The 18,458-nt window shown below is 36.2% G+C and overlaps 1 long non-coding RNA gene across 1 annotated transcript in view; it reads left to right on the top strand.

Moving 5' to 3' along the window:
• LOC149173442 (uncharacterized) overlaps nt 1-6,967 on the top strand; it is a 54,105-nt gene extending 47,138 nt beyond the window's left edge. The window contains exon 2 of the long non-coding RNA XR_016259680.1: nt 6,584-6,967. This is a non-coding gene — a long non-coding RNA (uncharacterized LOC149173442). The remainder of the gene's footprint in view (nt 1-6,583) is intronic.
• Nucleotides 6,968-18,458: the final 11,491 nt, after the last annotated feature.

The raw sequence follows: 18,458 nt of genomic DNA, 5'->3' as shown, positions 1-18,458 counted from the left end.
CTCTGATATGTTTATGCATTAAGTACCAATCTGTGAAGTTAATCATTAGTGCAAAATTATTCATGTATGCGAAGTTGTAGATAGATATAAGACATAAGTGAACACACAGGCACCATAGTGTGCATATCCCTCTGGCTACAGAAACCTAGTTCTGCAACCTCCCATAACTGCTTCGGGTGAGACTGTGATATGCTTGCAGGTCGTTGTTGAAAGGGCCAGTGGTTGAGGGTTTTGTTGGTATGCAATACACTCCAAACTCAGGTCAAGCCCCCTTAAATTACAAACAAAATGTAACCAAAAATACGGGAAGGCACACTTGATAAGTGCTTTGGGTGTGAAACAGGCCCAAAATGAAATCTTTTGATGAACTAAAAGGAGAGTTTTTTAAATTTTTTTTGGAAAAAACCTGTGAACAATTTTGAAACCAACGTTTCGGACTAGCTTAGTGAGTCCATCATCAGGGCAATGAGATTTGTACTTTGAGAAGAGAGAGCGCGAAATTATGGAGCTTATTAATAGTTAATTGAAAAAAATTTAATGTTTTCTTTTTATTGTCGGCTTACAAATGACTAATTGATTATTTATTAATTTAATTTATATAAGTCTTTATTTATTTATTAACATTATTATTATTATTATTTATTTCATATTATTATAATTTATTTATTTATTTTATTATTATTTATTTATTTTTAATTAATTGATTGATTATTTATTTACTTATTATTATTTTTATTTTTTTGGTTATTATTTATTTATTTATTTATTGTTATTTTTAATATATATATATATATATTATGTTATGTTATATATTAAGTTCTTTGTTATATACTAAATGTTTTTACTAGAATGTATAAATGTATATAATTTTAAAGTAACAGTGATAGGTTGTATTTAATTATTTATTAATTAAATAACTTTATTTATTATTATTATTGATAGGTTGTATTTATTTATTTATTAATTAAATAGTTTTATTTATTATTATTATTTTATATTATTATTATTAATTTATTAATTTATTTATTTTATTTTTATTTTTTATTTTTAAATGAAAGCTTGTGAGTCTGTGTTTATTGTTTTTTTATTTTATTTAATAAGGGTTTCCAGGTGTTACTTAATTTAAGGTCGTCGTCTCTATTCATGTTGTTGGAGGAATTTTCGATTTCGATTACCTCTTTCACCCTTCTTTTTAAATAATGGTCTTCCTTGTGAATTAATTTAGCTTGTTCCATGCAAATATAATGTGAGGAAGAACAAGCATGTTCTGCTAGACCTGATTTTTCCGACCTGTTTCTTGAAATATCATTAATGTGTTCTTTTAATCTTATGCCAAAGGATCTCCCTGTTTCACCTATGTATATTTTGCCACATGAGCAGGGAACCGAGTATACTCCTTTGTGATTTTTTGGGTCTATTAGGTCTTTAGCAGAATCTAGCATGTTTTTGAGTTAACAAGCTACTTTTCACCTGAGTTAACAAGCTACTTTTCACCCAACAATTTCCTTATAACTTTCCCAAAGTGGTGTGTGTAATATAATATGCAATGATCAATAACATAGACAATCAAATTGCACACATTCAAAGCATCTATAATGTTCATACATGATACTCTTAAAAGAGGGTTTTCAATCTATTACCTAGATCCCTCGCAGGTTAATGGTGGGTGTTGGAATCAATGCCGAGAAAAATGATCTAATATGAAGATACCACTCTTAGCTATCACAATAAAAAACCTTGCACACATGCACCAACAAAATATCACAGAAGACTTCTGTTATCACTCAGAGATTTCTCTAGAAGTTATTAGAAGAAAGAAAATGACCGAGGTAACCACAAACCAACTTTGGAGCATAGGCTCTAGTCAACCTATGGCTCAGAGAGGGCTCTCTCTATATGATTTAGCTTTGTTTGCTAGGATTTCAGGCTAGTTATGAATGTTCAGGGGGGTTTTTGATTTGTATTGAAGATTGGATGGTGGAATCCTTGAAACAGATGGATAGAATGACGTCTTCAGACCATTGGGCTATGGAGTCAACAAAAGGGCAGCAGAACTAGATCAACTCACTAAAGGGAATGTTCAAAGGGCAAGCTAGCAGAGTAAAGTGCAGGTCTTTGGAACAGGAGGGTGAAATGGTTTTAATTAGGGTAAGAGAGAAATTAAGAATTCTAAGACTGAGATATAAATGAGGAATAGAGAGTAATCGAAAGCAAAGGGAACTTAAGAATCCTTTGATATGGATTAGCAAGAAACAACCTAAACTAAGGAGCAATTAAGAATTCCTTAACTTAGATATCAGTAGAAAACATTCAAATGCATAAACGTTAAAACAGAGTGTAATTAAACAAATTCTGAGATATTGTTCCAGTTATAGCATTTAGATTCAGAAATACATTAAAGATTGTGGAAAAACTTTAAGAAAGATAACAACAACATGAGAAAATACTTGTCTGCACTTCGCTCAACACATGAATTGATCCAGGAGGATCTCGAGACACCAAGGGGATGGATAAAAGCTCGAAATTCAAAATGGCAGAAAGGGGAAGTTGATGGCATCAATTAGTAGGGCTCGTCTTGTTGATCGTGATGGCGTGAACAGTTCATCAATCTGAGCTCGTATGCAAAAGATGGAGCTCTTCAAAGTTTGGTATGACAGGAGAAAAATGGGGCCCACAGTGCGCCACATAGCATCCCAGTCAGCACGTGGGACCCACATGGCAGCTTGACACTTGGCATCCCTCCCGTGGCCTCCTAAACCTGCACAAGCAACAAAAATCATTTTTGGATTAGAAGCCATATAACAAAAATTGTTTTTATATAATTATTAAAATAACTATATAAAACAATTATTAAAAAAAAAATCATAAATCCAAAAAAAGTTAATATATATTATATGGTTATAGAATATATTACAAAGCAAACCATACATGGTGTGGTTAAAACAAATCAACGAATTATAAACAAAACTTTAATCCAACCTTTTACGCATGGCATGGATATAAACCAAACAATATATATATATATCAACTAACGTATTGACAGCCCATGTGGAAAAGTTGTTGGGATTAATACATATGAAACAAAACTATATATATGGTATATGGTTAATCCAACCCACATTGGTGGAGTCAAACCTATATATTATAATTTGGTTATGGACCATATATATATTGGACACCACACCGTGCAACCATATAACTACCAACCCATAAGTTAATTCGGGTTATGGTTACCACCGCAGCCAATTTTGAAGTGGTCACGAAATATGGGTAGGCGGCCACGCATGTGGTCCCGCCACCCAATCAACAATACGCATCCAAAGGTTAGCAAAGAGGTGTGTGGGGATGGGTGTGGGCCGCCCAAACGGCGGGCCCGTTACTCGGCAACAGTTAAAAATATATATATATATGGTGTATTATTAAAACCACACGGTTGGGATGCAAAACAAGAAATGTCATATATGGAAGGGCGGGGTTTGACCACTGGACCTCTCCATCTTAATAATAAACTTTAACCAATAGGCCATAACAAATTTTTTGAAAAATCCGCCAGCCATATTATAAAAAAACATTATATTCTGCCGAAGCGCCGGGGGAGATCAGCGGCACGAATTTCGAGACAAGGTGGTGGACCCTTGAGGACTCAGAGACTCTGGGGAACTTTCCCTGAACAAAATTATTGCAGGAGGGTGATTTTGGTCCAGACTCAGAATTGGGCAAGTTTTATATGGATTTTATATTTCTCGACGACGAGAATCCATTGGTGGTGTCAGTTTCTGCAACAAAACTCTCCAATTTTCGGGCACTTTTTAGCATGGAGGTATAATGCTCCATTTTGTAAATTGATGAATGTAACTTCTTTTGATGCCATTTTTAATGAATGAAGGCCTCCCCATTGATCGAGCAAGGCTCGGAGACGTAGTCCAGGAGGGACAAACTCCGTTATCAAACTTCTTGTCTTCTTGTCATGCTTATGTGTTTCTTCTTCTTCTTCTCACATGTGCACATTTAAGTTTCTCTTTGGTTAAGCTACAAACTGTTTATGTAATTCTTTTCATGCATCTATAAACAAAAGATAACATGGATCATGAATCCTATGAAATATCTTGTCTTTATTCATCAATCCATCTTGTTGGCTTAGTCTATGATACAATAGCTTTACAGTCTTTTGATCAAGAAGTCTATAGAAATGTCTAAGAATCCACCCTACATACTTCGAATTGTGATGTATTTATACAAAAATTATTACAAAATATTTCAAACTAACCTGAAATTTAATATAGGAAATACAAATATCTTCTTGCAAGAAGATAGAGACAGAGATTGAATTTCTTTCATGTTGTCCCATTTATTTTGGTACGTTGGCCTTTATGGTTTGGTTTTAGCCCTTAATGCTCTTTGCTGTTTGAACTTTCACGCTGGAGGCTTTAGTCACTTTAGGCTTTTATCTGATACTCTTTGACCCTGCTGACCTGTCTTTATCTTTTCATCTGGCTGTCTCTTTTTTTACCTTTTTACTGGAATTTTCTTATATTAAATCAGTCAATTTTTCCCACCATTCAGCATCAAGTAATTTGATTTTCAACATCCTCCTATATATTTCATCTGCCTCGGTGTACTTAGCAAAAGTAGGCTTAGTGATGAATAAGTGTTTTACCTCATGTTGGAGGAAAAACAAGTTTTCAAACGTTTGGTAAAGAACCTTACATGTTGGAAATGCCTTTATTGATGATGTACTAACCTGTTTTTTAGCTAGCTCTCTGATTTTGTTGTTGTAATCCTGTTGTGTCATGAAATTGTAATTTATGACCAAGGGACTAGGTAAGCCTTTCTCTCTCAAAATTTGAAACTTGGCCATAAATCTATCGACTGCTACCTGCATATTTTGACACTTGTCCTCCAAGTTTAACATTAAGTTTCTCTTGGAAAGGACCTTTCTCACCTCCAAAATGGTTTCGGTCCTGTCTTCTATTTCCAATTCCTAAAGTTCATACTTGTTTTTACTATTGAGGAAGTGGATAAGTCTGGTTGCATCCTCAGGCATGTCTCCTAATTCTTCCTTGACTCTTTGGACAGCTTCTGTAGCTATCTTTATCAGATCTATCTATTCAAAAATCACTTGAATGGATGGCCAAATATCATTGACAGAGTCAATGATATTGGCCCACAATAGTTCCTTGGCTTGCCCAAGGGGTTCTTTTAGTGTTAGATCTTTCTCCATGGCCTTTAACCTTTTATTCATTCTGGCAGATTTCTGCGCTTCTTCCTTGTGCATGACCTTGGCAAGCTTGTAATCTGTTTCCAAGCTTGTCACCTTTTCCTTCAACTTATTCATCTCTGTAGCCTGTATGGACATTTCCTCCATGGCTTTGACCAAATTTGCTACTTCTTCACCTGATGCACCTACTGTTGATGTAGACTTTGTTGAAACTGGTTGTGCTGTAGGCATAGGAGCTGTGGGAGCCAATGAGGCTGCCAATGTAGAAGGAACGGTTGTTGAGACTGTTGGGATGGCATCCACTTAGGTAGTGGCAATACCAGTCTACTTCAATTGGATTAAAGTGTCCAATTCCTTCTTTGTTTCCCTTAATTGATCATTGAGTTTCAGGACTAGGTCCATCAATTCTTCATGTCTAGTCTAGTTCTCCAAAACTTCCAGTGTTTGGGGATGCTGCAACTGATGTATCTTCAATTGTTTTTTAAGTGTTGTAATGTCATCGTTATTTTTCTTAATCAGTTGCTCAGTGGCTTTAATGTCTTTGGGATCATGTCCCAATTCAATCACTAAGTCTTCCAAAGACTTAATTCTAGTGTCTTTGGCCTGTGAGGAGGCCTTCTCTAACTGATATTGAGCTGAGATATTTCTCAATGAATTTTGCAACTGATGAGCAGCTATGGCTTTACCTGTGAGGGTGGAGTAAATCATCTCTCCAGCCTGTTTTTGAAACTCAATATGGTCTATGGGATGAATATCCTTTGCCAACACTTCAAAATCAATTCTCTTGTAATCTGCTGATGTCCTTGGCTATTGTGCAATTGGTTTTATGAAGGACATCTATATTTTTCCCTCTTTGATATCGAAAGTTGACATCAACCTAGTCTGATTGGTAGGTGTGAGTTTGAGATACTAAGCATAAGTTTGGGCCTTCTGTTTTTCATTTCTCATCTTGATCTCTTTATATCTATCTTTTATATCCTTATCCTTATCAACGGGCCTACTGAATGAGGATACTTCTACACTTAGTTGCCTTTCCAAAATCTGGGTCTGTGATGCGGATGGTCTCTGTGTTTCCTCATATGGAGCTACGCCTTTACTTTTGTCCACTTCAATATCAGTTATTTCTACTAAGCCTTCTGTTGGGCGTTAGTTTTGGTCTTATTTTTGCTCTAAGAAACTTACTAATCCATCTATTTGCCATCCATTTTCCCTTCATTCATCCCATTTTGATGTATATTTGATATCCATTCAGGTATTTAATTTTAATTTTTCAATTTCTAAAGTTTTTATGAAAGTTTGGTTTTTAGTGCAAAATTGGCAGATTCAGAAATTCTCGTAATAGCTCTATGGTTGATATGGTTGCAGGACACTTGGGCACGAATTGAATGCATGGATGGACAGCTTGGGAACTAGGACTAAGCCAGCTATGCTTAGTTCGAACAGAACAAGCTTTATTAGGCCCATTTGGTGCTAGTCAATCATGACTAGTCATTCAGAAATCCCATAGAAATAAGGCAATTTTGAGATTCTATGGGATTGGTCATATTTCTTGGGATGGGAGTAATGAATTTGACTTAGATAGATGGATGAAAGTAGATGGGTTTGTTTAAGTGAATATAGATCAGTTTGTTTCAGGAGACTTCTTATTTAAGAGCCAAAACTTTGATGGCTTATGTATTGACTTATTATACTTTTATGCTGTGACACCTTTGGATTGAAGAGTTAATTTGAAGACTTGTGTTATTATTATTTTGTTGTTCAATGCTATGGATGTGTGACTGAATTTGAGCTTCTAATATCACCTCTCAAGTGTGCAAGGCAAGGGTGGAGGGCCCCCATTCCAAGCTAAGTACACTTCCTTGTTAACTAGTTTTATTTCTTGTAATCTGGTTATTGTAGAACTGGTTTTTCAAAACTTTATTTCAGATTGTTTTATGGTTCATGCATGGTGATTGATTTCATTAGTTCTTAGCTTATTCATCACTTTATTAAGTTGGAAAAACAAGTGTTCAAGTTGAGCATCCCTTCTACTAAAATGATGGATTAAAACTAGTATCCTTTGTTTGCATGCAAGTAGTTTCTTATTGAGATTTTGGTATTGAGATGAATGAATTATGATGAAATATCTTATGTGTCTCTTAAGTTAAGAGCTTATTTCATTAATAATTTATCCATCTTAAGTTCTTAGTTTTAACCTCTGATTCATTAAGTGGTGATTGAGGCAAAAGTGCACTTCTTGAGTCAAGAACCATTTCAATGTTTTTCCTATTTTTAAACTAATTGAATTAGAGTTGTAGGATGTATTACTTTAAGCTTTTGAATAACTTATCTTTCAAGGTTTGATTACATCTGATCTTCACATATAGTGAACTTGCCTCAAAGCATAAACAACCCAGATTGATAAGAAATAATTGTGTTAATTTAGGTAAACAAATTAGCTCAACATTTTGGCGCCGTTGTCGGGGAGGCAAATATCGGCATAGTCAATAGAAAGATAAATTTCAAAACAAACAAAAACATTAGTTACATTCCTTTTTAATTATGTTTCTTTATGCCTAGATATAGAGATCCTCAAGGTAGATTTATTAAAAACCCCCCACAAATAGAGATAGGATCATCAAACACCCCAGTTACTGGTAATCCAATAATTGAGGAATTGGCAGAAAAACAAAGAACTGGACAAAGATTAACTTTGATTGAGAGGCAAACTTTGTTAGCCTGAGAAGAAAAGCAAAAACAATCTTCAATTTCTGGAAAACAAAAAGAAATTATCGAAGGAAAACAACCTGTCTTTCCATCCATAAATCCACCTATCTTTCAACAACCTGAATCTCCACTTAAAATTGAAACAAATCAACCAATGGCAGAAGAGAGACATGGATCTGTTATTTTCACTCCTGAACAATGAGCTGAATATGAAAGACAACAAAGAGAATGGAGAAGAAAGAGAGAGGAGAAGGCAAAACAAGAAAATGATAGAAAGATAGAAAACGATCGGAAAAGACAAGAAGATGGTAATGATCAAGAGGCTACCTTTGGCTTTCCAATAGTAGACACAAGTGCAATATTAGGAGAAGAAGTGAAAATGAAAAGTATTCCACCTTCTGTATTGCCAATTTTTTATGGAATGTCCACGGAAGATCCTGATGCATTTATGTTTGAATTTGATATTCTATGTAGAACATATGGATACACTGATGACCTTCATAAACTTCGTCTTTTCCCTGCAACATTGAAAGCAGCAGCTTTAAAATGGTTTATGGGTTTAGGAGAACAAACAATAGCTTCTTGGGGTGATATGAGATTAGTCTTCCTTAAAAAATATCAAGCTTATTGTAGATCTAGAGATTCAAAGGAAGATGTTTTCAGAATGACACAACAAGAAGATGAAATTTTAGAAGAATATTTGGAAAGATTTGCATATAATCTACAAAAATCTAAACAACACTCTCTAAATCAAGAAACCATTCGAACAATCTTTCTCAAGGGTGTAAGGGATGAATACCTCGACATTTTGAATGTGATGGGTAAAGGAGACATTTCAAACCTACCATGCGAGGAAATTGTTGAGTTATGTCAAAAATATTCTAGAGGAAGATCAAAAACAGGAAAAAGAGAAGCAAGTTCAAAAGCAGCAAAGTCAACTACAGGAGGGATAACAAGAGCTGAAATAGGAAGCTTATTGGAAAACTTCAAAACAGACCTCTTGAGTACATTAGGGACACAAGTAGATGTGCTAAAGGCAAACAAGAAAAAAGAAGAACAAGAACAAGCTCTAGCAATCTTTTGTTCCAAATGTAGAAAAAAAACATCTATTGAGAGAATGTCCTTTGGATAGTATTCAAGTTTGTGGTCTTTGTACAGAAAATCATTCCACAAAAAATTGTCTAAGATTGAAAGAATTACAAATGAACTTAATGGAAGAAGTGTCAGGAATAGAAGGTTTTTATTATGTAGCACCACGAAGACCATGGCAACGTAGGATGCCTCAACAAAATCAACAACAATTCCCTCAACAAAATTACCTCTATCCACCTCAAAATCCTTGGACTCCTCCAATGCCATGGCAAGCTTGGCCTCCACAACAATATTCACAACAACCTGCACAAGGTTGGAGAGGATATGGTTATGGAAACCAGCCACCTCAATAGTATCAACAACAATACCAGCAACAATACCAACAGCCATTTGCATATCCACAATCCATGCCATTTCCACAGCAGAATCGACCATCGTTGTTGACCCAACCACAACAGTTACAGCTACCCATAAATCAACCCAGACCAACTCAATTACCAGCCCAACCAATGGCAAATCCGAATAATAAGGTGGACAAATCTGCATACACTGTAGAGGAAGTAGCATGTTTTCCCACATATTCGATTCTTCCTCTTAATGATGTCCATCTAAGGTCTGGAAAAGTGTTTAAAAAGGATTCTCCTCCAATCATAGAAGAACCAACTGAACAAGGAGAATCACCTGAAACATCACAAGCTGAGATACAAATTCAGAAAGGAAAAACCATTACAACACAAACACCACCTTATCCTAAAAGGTTAGTGGAACAACAAAAAGAAATAACCCTTCCTGAATTTGATATTTTAGATGAGTTAAAAAATGCTTATGTAAAAATTCATTTGTTGAAGGCAATTAAAGAAATACCAATATATGCTAAAACAATAAGGGAATTGTGCACTAAGAAATCAGGGAAAAAGAAGAAGGATCCTACTACAATCCAAGTCATTGCTAAACTAGCAAGCCTCATGTCTACACAAACCATTGTAGAGAAATATATTGATCCTGGTATCCCTATGGTTACTATATCAATAAATAATTTCTCAGTACCAAACACATTAATAGACTTGGGAGCAGCTATAAATGTAATGACAATGGAGACAATGAAAACTCTGCATTTAAACAACATTAGATCAACTTCTACAATTTTAGAACTAGCCGACAAACCTAAAGTTGTTCCTGAAGGAATATTAGAAGATATCATAGTCTCTTTGGATTCATGGTAGTATCATGTTGACTTCCTTATCTTGCAACCAAAAACAAATTTGGGAGGACATCCTCTAATCTTAGGCAGACCATGGTTAGCTACCGCTGATGCCTTCATAGGATGCAGATCAGGAAGCATGATTATTTCACATGGAGATGAAAGGAAACACATTGCTCTTTATTCACCTGCACAATCAACTTCTTTAGAATCAATACTTGAAACTCAAGAAAAACAACAAACTAAATCAGTTTTAAGTATAAATCAATTCTTTGATTTTAGAGAAGAAGAAGAGAATGAAGACTTAATGGATCTTTTCATTTCAGAACCAAGTATTTCAGAGCAGCTGAGAGAATTCCAATATGAAGCTGCAAGTAACCTTTTGAATCAATGTTTTCAGGAAACTTGTACTGTTCAAACTTTGCGGAATTCTTTTATAGACATCTTTCCTGTAAACACAATCTCCAATCCAACAATAAAAACATTTGAGGTATATCCTGGAAAACATTTAAACATTGGAAACCAGTTGCAATCAGCACAAGAGCAAGAGGTAATTGCATTATTACATAAATATTCAAAAGCTTTTGCCTGGGATTATACTGACATGCAAGGAATCCATCCTAGCACATGTATCCACCACATCTATACAGATGATCAACTCAAACCTGTAAGGCAACCTCAAAGACGAATGAATCCCATGATGAAAAAAATAGTGAAAGAGAAACTGCAAAAATTATTAAATGTTGGATTCATCTATCCTATTTCAGATAGTCAATGGGCTTCTCCATTGGTTATAGTACCAAAGAAAAATGGAAAGTGGAGGGTATGTGTGGACTATCGGGAACTAAACAAAGCTACACTAAAAGATCATTTTCCTCTACCATTCATTGACCAAGTGTTAGACTCATTAGCTGGAAAAAAAAAAATTCTCCTTCTTGGATGGGTTTAGCGGATACAACCAAATAAGAATAGCAACAAAATACCAAGACAAGACAACATTCACTTGCCCATGGGGAACCTATGCATATAATGTTTTGCCATTTGGTTTATGCAATGCACCTGCAACTTTTCAACGAGCAGTGCTTGCAATATTTGCTTATCTAATTCATGAATGTGTAGAGGTTTATATGGATGACTTCACAGTTTATGGAAACACATATAATGATTGCCTAAATAACCTTGAGAAAGTTCTGAAACGATGCATTGAAACAAATTTGTCATTGAGCAATGAGAAATGCTATATGATGTTGACATAAGGAATAGTTCTGGGACACCATATTTCCGCTTCAGGAATTAAGGTGGATCCAGCAAAAATCCAAGTCCTAGTTAACTTAATGCCTCCTACAACACAAAAAGAGGTAAGAAGTTTCTTAGGCTATGCAGGCTATTATAGACGATTCATTGAAAACTTCAGTAAAATAGCCCAACCTCTGTTCAAACTATTAGCAAAAGATATTGAATTTCACTGGACAAATGACTGTCAAAATGCATTTCAAATTCTGAAAGAAAAATTATCAGTTGCACCCATTCTCCGTGGGCCAAACTAGTCTTTGCCATTTCATATATCCATTGATGCATCTGATACCGCGATAGGTGCCTCTCTTGGGCAGAAAGAGAACTTGTTCAATTATGCAATATACTTTATCAGCAAGAATCTAACACCTGCAGAATTGAACTACACAGTCACAGAGAAAGAAATGTTAGCCGTTATACATGCAGTAAACAAATTCAAGCACTATATAACACGATATCAAGTTTTCATTCATACAGATCATTCAGCAATCAAGTACTTGATGAATAAACCCATCACCAATGGAAGAATAACAAGATGGTTACTGTTATTTCAAGAATTTAATATCACAATACAAGACCGGTCAGGCAAGGAAAATCAATTGGCTGACTTTCTGTCCCACATACATTCACCCAACGATCCAAATCCGGTTGTAGATAACTTTCCAGACGAACACCTGTTTTCCATAACAGTAAAAACACCATGGTTTGCAGACATTGCAAACTATTTATCTTCTAGAAAGTTTCCAACTCAATTCTCTAAAAAGCAAAAACAAAAAATTGTTAGAGAAAGTTCTAGGTATAGTTGGGTAAATGGTGATTTATTTTATACTGGTTCAGATCTGATGATTAGAAAATGTGTACGAGAAGATGAAATATTAGACATTCTGAGAGCATGTCATGATGAACCATGTGGTGGTCATTTTGCAGACAAACGAACAGCATATAAGGTGCTGCAATTGGGCTATTACTGGCCATCCATCTTCAGAGACTTTAAGGCATATGTCAAGCAATGTGACAGTTTCCAAAGAACAGGGAGACCAATCACATCAGATGAGATGCCGCTCAAGCGATAGATCCTCATAGAACCATTTGAGCAATGGGCACTTGACTTTGTTGGACCTATCAATCCACCATCAAATGGAAAGAGGTACATCCTAGTATGTACAGATTATGTAACCAAATGGGCGGAGGCCAAAGCAATGAACAGAGCAACAGAAGATACAGTGGTCACCTTTCTCTTTGAAGAAATCTTTGTCAGATACGGAGTACCTAGACAAATTTTAACCGATCAAGGGGCACAGTTTACATCAAAGCTGGTACGAGATCTAACAGAGAAATACAAGATCAAACACGGGAAATCTACACCATATCATCCTCAAGCAAATGGGCAGGTTGAATCAACAAATAAATTCCTAGAAAATATCATGACTAAAACAGTACAGCTGAATAGAAGAGATTGGTCTGAAAAATTAAAAGATGCACTATGGGCCTACAGAATCACATGGAAGAATACAACTGGTTTTAGTCCATACCAGTTAGTATATGGAAAAGAGGCCTTGTTGCCTATAGAGTTTCAGATACAAACATACAGACTAGCAGCTGAACTAGGACTAGACCTGACTGAAGCATAGCAACAGCGGATCATGGAACTGAATCAATTAGATGAGCATCGTCAACAAGCCATAGAACATACTACATTGGTGCAACAACAAAAAATGAAGTGGAACGACAGATATATCAAAACAAAGACATTTCACAAGGGAGACTGCGCATTACTTTTTGACTCCAAATTCAAAGACTTCAAAGCAAAGTTCACAACACACTAGCTAGGCCCATATGAAATTGACGAAATCGTTGACAATGGAGCAGTAAAGATCAGGACAATCGACCAAGACTCCACCTCATTTATAGTGAATGGACATAGGCTCAAAGTTTATAATAGGCCTATCAGTAAAGAAGCATTTATGAAACAACTGATAGAAGATACAGAACTGGAAATCATGGCACACCAGGCTCAGCCATCTTCCAGTCTTGTAGTTGAATAATAAAAACAAAAAAAACCAAAAAAACAAAAAAATATAAAAAAACATATAAAAAATAAATAATTTGTTTGCTAGTGAAAACCAAGAAACTGGCACTAAGCAAACACGAATTCATAGGGGAAAACCAGGGCAACTTGGACTCTATGAATTCCTTATTCTTGTTCTACTGTTCTCACATAATTTAAATGCAGGAACTCTCCACAGACAACTGACTTGAGGACAAGTCAAATCATAAGCAAGGGGGAGAATTGCATAAGAATTGCATAAGACCTTTAGCTGGAAAGCTGAAGTATAGATGGAACTTGTATTGTCAACAGAGGGACCTGAAACAAGAAATCATTGCAGAGGGACCTGAAAGACCTGCCAATGTCAAAACAACATGTACATATTCCATAAGCATTGCAGAGGGACCTGAAACAAGAAATCATTACAGAGGGACCTGAACAACAATTCAAGAACCAGAGCATGAAGAACAAGGAGCAGTAATAAAGTTTACTTTTCAATCCATCTACAACATTTGATCAATTGATTTCATCCCACTTGTACAGACATCATCCAGGGGAGTATATGTATAGTCATTTTGTGCTTGAAAATTCAAATTTTTCTTAGAAATTTTTAGTCTTTGTTAAGTTGAAATTAGTACCTGAGGATATTCATTATCATTTCATATCCTATATTCCCTATACATACCCTATAACCCTTATACATCATATTCCATTTCATCTCCATACATATTCCCTATTTATTTCATGATCGTTAACCCCTAAGTATTTTTCTTTAGAAGCATAAAAAGACCAAACTGGGACACCTTTTCAACCTGCACATACAACTCAGGAATTAGTAATGGTGATAATTTTAAATATGACCCAAGATGGTCATTTTAAAATTATAAAGATGTGCATATAATCAAAAAAATCATGCGCTATATGAAAATCCATATATGCCATATGCAAATATATGTGCTATAGTCCAAATGGTTATAATATGCATGTGCTATAGTCAAAATGGTGAAGTAAAGATTACATACATATATCATAACCCAAAGCGCATGTATATGATATAAATCAAAGCGCATATATATATATATATATATATATATATATATATATATATATGATATAAACTAAAGGCATGTATATGATACAAGGAAGGGCGCATATAATATAAGGTATGGTGTATAAAGGGAAGGCCGCGTGCAAACCATATGGCACGACCGCGCACAAAGAACAAAACTGTGATTGCATATGTGGCAGCGGGGTGTTGTGTATGGTTTAAATGATAACTGCACATCGTTCAAACTCATTGCAATACGAACGCATTGTTTAACATCATTGCATATGAGAATGAGTGAGGAGCACGGGTATGATCACACGACGGTGGAAATCATATTGTATGCAGCCAAAGGTTAAGCCACTGAATGAAACGACATCAACAAAACGACAAATACCGGCCAGCACACAGGTACGGGGTAAACACCGTGGCATGGCGACTATTTTTCATTGGACTGTGCGCTGTACAGGAGTTATGCGCATGACTTTCAAACTAAAACTATGATTTGGCCATCCTCATGACACAGTCGGGCAACTGGTCAAACAGGACACCCATACCAACAATACATTGTAACACCAATAAACAAGAGTGCACAGTACACCCATGAAACGGTCATGAACTAACCGACGGTTCTTGCACTGTTTAACCTCATTCTTCATTTCCGAATAGCTCAGAACGATGGTGTTTGAAGCTACAAACTAGTGAAAAGGATATTGAAGCGGGTTTGAGAGGATTTAAGAAGGAAAATTACCCCGGATTTAACGACGAGTGATCACTGATTTTCGGGATTCATTCAGGTAATGGAGTAGTTTGTTTAAGCTCGGAAACTGTGGAATATAGTTGTAAACTGTCTGTAATTAATGGTTAAATTATTCTGCCCTTGCCACCAGTCAGTTGAACGAATGAACAGGGATTTGGAGCGCCGTTTAACATTCCTCAGCGCTCGTTGATAACCAGGTAATGCCGAAACCATGCATTAACCCCAGCAATAAGTCGGTTGATAGCAGTTAATAGATATGGCGATAAGATTCACTGCGTAAATTATGGCATAAAACACTAGTGAATAGCGCAGAATTTAAGTGTAAACTTGTTGCATGGATAACACGTTAGGGTATGGGGATCGCATGTGAAGTTTTAACGACGTGCAGTGTTGTAAATCACAACAAAGTCTATAAACAGAGGAGGCAGAGTCTAGTTCATAGCGCCGAAATGTGATTTTTATGGCATGTTTGTGTTGATTGGCGCTGTTGGTTGAATGCGCGCTGTTGGTTGAATGCGCACTGTTGTTTGACTGCGCATTATTTTGGTTTCACATTAATATACATCCTTTGTTTTATTGCGCGCTGTCCTCATTTATATAACTGATATATCATATGCATGTGCATGGAAATGGCCGAATGGTAAACAAACATAATCGATGTGTCTCTATTATGAACCATTTTGCTACTGTGCGTCTTTGTTTTGACCAAAACAATGGATTGAAGTCTATGTGGGCTGAACGAGCCGTGTCATGTTTAAAAGAAAAGTTGTGTAATGTTGGGCGATTTAGTTGCTGTGTAATGAGTCTAAGACCGAGCGCTGATTTCCAAAGGGAGTAAGGGCTGAGCCATTTAAAATTCATTTTAAATGCGCTATTTGTTTTTTAAATTTGTTTTGAGGCCGAGAGCATTTTGGCGATTTTCAAATTTTTATGTTGAGGCCGAGAGCCATTTGAATGCGCTGCTAGTCAAAACACTGTTTGTTTTTAATGATTGTATATACACAGTGAAAATATGGCTTGATTTTGGTGACAGTATACACAGTGTAGGGTGATGAGCATACATGGAACAGTGTGAAAAATTGTTTTCATATGTATTTTGTTTACCAGAACAGAGATTAGCATATTGACAGGGATATACAGGTGTTTGATTGCTTGAACAGGGAGTTAAAACAGTGCTGCTGCAGAGAAAGAGTAAACAGGGGCTGAGGAAATCAAAGTTAAATTGTTGTGAAGAGGAAGGTAAGCTTCTCTGCTTTCAGAATTTCATTTTGAAAAAGAACAATAGTCATAAATTTTTATTGTCAAGATGAAATTAGTAACAGCAGAAGCATACATTCACTGGTTTTCAGAAACAATGTCAGCCAGAGTAGAGCCAAAATTTCAGATAGAGAGCTGGGGGAAGGAAACTATAGAAAAACGTTACCAAGCGAGGATGATAGGCTTTTTACAAAAATTTGATGGCCACTCTGAAGAGATAACCAGGGACTTTATAAATAATTTCAGTCAGGACCAGACACGGGTAGGAGATGTTATTATACCTGTGACTCAGGAATATCTTTCCCAAGATTTAGATCTACCCATGATAGGTGAGAAATATTACAAAGGCCTGCACTTCAAGGAGAAATAATGGACTTTCTTTCTTGAGAAGAACCAGAAAGGGACTTTTGATATAACAAAGGGGATACCAAGGGAATGGTTCAATGAACCATGGGGTGAGTTGGTTTTGGTCATCCAGAAGTTTTTGACTTGTGATAGAGGATATAGTGTTGCCCACTTGTATCATGTCAGGCTTCTATAGCATATTAAGGGAGAGGATAGGATTAACTTGCCATATTTCCTATATAGGAGCCTCTTGAGAATGATTGAAACAGTGAGACATGAACACAGTCCTAAAGCAGGACAGATTTACCACCAAGGATTGATCAAAATCCTAGTTGAGTATCAGGTGAGGTCACAAGGCATAGTATGGAGAGAGTTCATGTCTAAAAATCAGTTCATTGAACAGGTTAATGAAGTACAGGATAAAATAGAGCAGGAAAACAGAGGATTGATGAATTCACCCTTGTATCCCAGAACAAGAGCTAAACAGCAAAATAACATGGCCATGCAGGAAAATGAAACATCTGTTATGTCTATTCCTAGAAGATTTAGGAATAAAAGTCCCATTGACTTAGACAAGGAAGTAGAAACATATTCTCCTGATGATGGCCCCCATTTGGGGTTTGAAACGTTGGCAGAATGAACTAGAAACTGTGGATAATCCGGATCATGACACTACAAAAAACTTCCACAGAAGCTTAAAATCTAACATAACTTCCCTGTACGGAGGGGAAACATGGAAGGAGATCTGTCTTCTCGAAATCTTGAGGATAAAAATTGAGAGGAGAATTGCGGACCTGCAATTTCTGAAACAATGTAGGAGCAAGAAAATCATTCCTCCTTTTGCTAAGGTTAATCATAGACTATTTAATCATTATAATAATAAGTCGTTTTTGAGATTAAGTTTGGCCCTAATTCGAAGTGAAATTAGAAGAACCAGGGCAGCGTTAGACAAGCTCAATCGCTTGGCCCTTTCCTCCCATCTAAAACTAACTATGAAAATTAGCTTTGATCTTTGGAAAATAATTGATGCAAAAGCTGCATTGAAGGCCCAGTCAGAGGGTAGAATCGCCAGGGAAAGACAGTCCAGGAAGCTGGCCAGGTTAGAGAAAGGCGTGGGTTTATCTACTGTAGAAGGAGATGGCGCATATTCAACAGCAGAAACAAGAGACAATGCGGACAGCGCTGGTAAGAATGTTAATGTTAATGCTGTTAGCAGAAATCTGGACAGCGCTGGGAATGAGAATGACGCAGAAAATGTTAATGTTGTTAGCAGAAATCTGGACAACGCTTCACCAGCAGAAGGAACAAATTTGGATAGCGCTGATACTAAAAGGAGATCTGAGTACGCTGAAATCAAAGTGCCATACGCTGCTCCCTCTGAATACGCTGAAATTAAAGTGCCATACGCTGCTTCTGAGTACGCTGTAATTAAAGTGCCACACGCTGCTCCCTGCAACAACCACGCTGGTAATAACACCTACTGCGCTGTGGATG

The sequence above is a fragment of the Pinus tabuliformis genome, chromosome 4_2 (genome assembly GCF_031772625.1).
Source record: "Pinus tabuliformis cultivar Carrire ecotype Pingquan chromosome 4_2, CPIR1, whole genome shotgun sequence".
NCBI classification, from domain to species: domain Eukaryota; kingdom Viridiplantae; phylum Streptophyta; class Pinopsida; order Pinales; family Pinaceae; genus Pinus; species Pinus tabuliformis.
This window is presented reverse-complemented; position numbering and strand designations above follow the sequence as displayed.